Source organism: Mesitornis unicolor, unplaced genomic scaffold (genome assembly GCF_000695765.1).
Source record: "Mesitornis unicolor isolate BGI_N332 unplaced genomic scaffold, ASM69576v1 scaffold1047, whole genome shotgun sequence".
NCBI classification, from domain to species: domain Eukaryota; kingdom Metazoa; phylum Chordata; class Aves; order Mesitornithiformes; family Mesitornithidae; genus Mesitornis; species Mesitornis unicolor.
In genome coordinates, this window is record NW_010194421.1 from 41,470 (window position 1) to 45,696 (window position 4,227).

Genomic DNA, 4,227 nt, shown 5'->3' on the forward strand with positions numbered 1-4,227 from the left:
TGAGCAAACATATGTCGTGGCCTTTGAATATGAAACTGGCAGATGCTTAATTGACCTGAATAAATTTCCAGCATATACCAGAATGGGTCAATAGAAGGTCTTAGAATCTCCCACCAAATTTTAATCAAAACTAATGAGATTAACAAGTGAATGCAGGGATGAATTATGTGACGCAGAAAATACCAGGAAGCTCTGCATCTAGAGCCACAGGCAATTAATTCAAATGCAATTTTCTCTTCCTGGAGTTCCTTTGAACTTTGCTGGCCTTGTGGTAGGGAAGAGGTTGAAGCAGAGCCATTTAAGAAGGAGTCCAGGTGGACCCCATCCCAGCAAAGCACATGGAAGATTTCTCCCTCTGGAGGGAATGATCCTAGTTAGGAAGAAGGTACTGGATACAGACCTGTCATGAAATGAAGTTTCATCAAAGATCTGAGTCACTAAACCCTGCAGGATAGAAATCTTTTGCTAGTAATGAGCTGTCTGTGCTTGGAGTATAGCCAGAATCAGACATAGCCCAAGCGATGTCGTCAGACTTGGGCTTCCTCTTGCAGTTACCTCCCGGCATGATAAAATGTGTCCTCCCAGCCCAGGATGTCTGAATGCAGATGAAGCTGGAATAGACATGAAAATATTTCAGATTGGATATGAGGAAAAATTTCTTTACTGAAAGGGTTGTCAAGCAGTGGCAGGGGCTGCCCAGGGAGGTGGTGGAGTCCCCATCCCTGGAGGGGTTCAAGAAGCGCCTGGATGTGGCACTTGGGGCCATGGTTTGGTAGCCATGGTGGGGTTGGGTTGATGGTTGGACTGGATGATCTTAGAGGCCTTTTCCAACCTTAATGACTCTGCAAGTCCCAGTATCAGGCGTGGTAGAAAAACTTCTGATGCAGTCATGCGAGGGAGGAATTGGATCCCATGTATGAGAGGATGGGTGAAGGCAATATTTTCGGTTTCCTCCTTGGGAATCAGGCAAGGTAATGCTTCCCAGTGCATTTTTTTACACCCTTAGGTGCTGGCAACAGCAGCCCCCACAGCAGTCCTGGAAGACTGGTGTGATGCACACCCCCACCTCAACAATTTAGGCAGTAAAACTTTGCCGATGCCACAGTTATCAAAGTTGGATGGCATGGTTGTCATTAATGCAATCATGAGCTCTTCTGTAAAATATTTGTGGAGACAGCATAATACAGGAATATACAAAATTATGAACTTGAGTGTGTATGGACCTGGGGTATCGCACCATCTTTTCACCACCGCCCCTCACTTACACCCATCAGCTGTAGATAATTCAGCCAAGACCGATAATTCCTCTTGCTACAGCAATACCCAGTAGTGGCAACACCATTGTGCAGAGCACCATACAAACTTAGAACATGTTTGCTATTTGCCTTGAAGAGTTTCTGGTTTCCATCAGTAGCTCAAATGACAAGACTGGACATTTTGAAGGTACTATTAAGGGCAATGCTTCTCTTGTCACACCCCATCCCTGACACTTCGGGTCTGAGTCTTGCTATAGCTGGTGGGGTCTATAACGAGCTCAGAATTTTCAGCACAGCTTTCTTGCATGGATCTCACAAAATACGAGTTTGTACATATCTGTATATATTTCATTATTTTCCTATTTACATTATTACCCTGTAGTATGAGTATTATTGTTTCATTAAATCTGTTAGTTGTATTTTCCAACCCATAAAGTCTCTCTCCCTTACTCTCTTTTCCCTTCTGGGGTGGGAGAGGGGTTAACAGAGAGTGTCTGTCCAGGATTTAGTGGCCAGCCCAGCCCTAAACCATGACACTGGGTTTGGAAGTTCACCTTTCAAGGAACTTATCCAAGCCATCATATTTTACTAGATAATGTGATTTTAGAGGGGGTAAAATGTTGCAAAGAAAGAGCATGAGAGACAGGAGCAAATATTCATTTCACCTGAGTGTACATTCTTATCACCATGATGCCCATCAAGCAAGTCCATCTGTCTGTTGGACTGGACCTCATCAGTGGAACATAGAAAAGCAGAATCACAGCATGGTTTGGGTTGGAAGGGACCTTAAATCCCCTCCAGTCCAACCCCCGTGGGCAGGGGCACCTCCACCAGCCCAGGCTGCTCCAAGCCCCGGCCAACCTGGCCTTGGGCACTGCCAGGGAGGGGACACCCACAGCTTCTCTGGGCAACCTGGGCCAGGGCCTCACCACCCTCGCAGGGAAGGATTTCTTCCCAATATCCAGTCTAAATCTCCCCTCTTCCAGTTTAAAACCATTCCCCCTTGTTCTGTTGCTCCATGCCCTTGTAAAATGTCCCTCGCCATCTTTCCTGTAGGATCCCTTCAGGAACTGAACTGGAAGACTGCAAAAAGGAGTCCCCCAGAGCCTTCTCTTCTCCAGGTTGAACAACCCCAACTCTCTCAGTTGGTCCTCATAAGGAAGGTGCTCCAGCCCCTGAGCATCTTTATGGTCTCCCCTGGACCCATTTCAACAGCTTGATATCATTCTTATTGTTGGGGCTCCAGAACTGGATGCAGTACTCCAGATGGGGTCAAAGTAAATCATTCCCATACCGGGAGTCGAACCCGGGCCGCCTGGGTGAAAACCAGGAATCCTGACCGCTAGACCATATGGGAGGTGCTGAAAATGGGTTCCACTGCACAAAAAGTTACAGAGGGGTCTGTGGGGAGGGGAGCCAGATTGCTTTCTTTGCTCTTTCAGCAATGAAATGAAGGAAGAGTCTTCAATCAAAGGCAGTTATGGGCTGGTGCAGGCAGTAAGGTTCACATCAAGAGAAATGTTTGGTCCCAAAGCAGTATGTGGATAATTCAGATGCAAGTCAGGATGGAGAAACTGGTCCCAAAGCAGTAAGCGGATAATTCAGATGCAAGTCAGGATGGAGAAACAAATGCATAGGGAAATGTAAATTCCTGCTTCAGAGCCCGTAAGGCATCAGTACCCAAGTAAGGAAAAGGACCCAGGAGTCCTGCAGTTGAGACAACGTGGGATGGATCCTGAAGATGTCCCAGGAAGCAGAGGATGATTGGACCAGCATATCAGCTGGACTCAGGTGTTTTCTTTCCATTGCAGGGGGCTTTTCTTTCCTTTGCAGGATCTTGTGACTTAAGCAATAAGATGCACAACAAAAAGAAATGCTCTTTGAGCCTGCTGGGAAAATTTGCATCAACTTTGGACCACAGAGCCTAGGAGTTACATTGTGAGCTGAATGTGCCTTTGGGAAATTTAATCAGATCCTTTCAGCCATGGCTTCTAAAGCACAAAGAAAAATGGGGTGACTGACAGAAATCTGCCAGGTTTGAACAGGGAAGCCAGGAGCTGGGAGACGGTACAGCATATAAATGTGGGTGTTTTCCGTTTCCTGCATTATTGCTGCATTAGGTGTGTCAATCCAACAGAGAACTCAGAATGCAGAGAGACAGCGTATTCAGATTTAGCAAAGCCCATTACATTTACAAAGGCTCAGGAGAGATGTCCCAGCAAGGCAGTGATGTAATAACTACAAGAAAATGTATTTTCAAAAAGATAGGCCCTTAGCTAAACTGTATGCACCAGGGGATCTCTGCAGAAAGCTTCGGTTATTACTTTCTTAAAATCCTTATTACATTTCCAGCTCTATAAAAACTGAGTAATTACTGTCTTCAATTACCTCTTGGCGCCAACTCGATTAATGTCCTTTACACCGATTGCTTTTTGAACTGTTGGAGAGAAAAGATGATCTGGGTCAACTCTATAAATGGTCTTTTCAACGTCTTGTTAGCTTAAAAGTAGAGACTCATGTTTTCATGGAAGGGTCATCACTTGATTGCTCTGAGGAGCTGTAATGAATGCACTGTGGAGAGCCAGACTTTCAATATCAGGGTACAAATTTAGGTGATGCCAGTGAATCAGCTGTTTTTAGGTGGTTTGTTCTCACTCTTTCTCTGCAAACGCCCTTGCTCTAAACCCCTGGGATCCAGGCTGGAGAGATGGCACTAAGTGAGAGGATCAATGGTTGTCTATACTGGCTTTAATAATTTAAGTTATTGAGCCATTATGTCCTGGATCAACAAACAGGGCTAACAGGTCACTTGTCTTGGCCTTGTAAATTGATTATTTTCCTACAGACAATATTAGGGTCAGGGGCCTTAACTGACCTCCTCTCCTAGGTCTTGGTATAAACAACTGCTGACTGGGACCATCTGGCCATGATTTGGCTCAGGCCATTCATTATTCTTAGCAGGAAAAGACTT

The 4,227-nt window shown here is 45.4% G+C and overlaps 1 non-coding gene across 1 annotated transcript; it reads right to left on the reverse strand.

Moving 5' to 3' along the window:
- Positions 1 to 2,541: 2,541 nt before the first annotated feature.
- On the reverse strand, positions 2,542 to 2,613 carry TRNAE-UUC. Its single transcript has one exon. It is a non-coding gene; the product is annotated as a tRNA-Glu (tRNA).
- Positions 2,614 to 4,227: the final 1,614 nt, after the last annotated feature.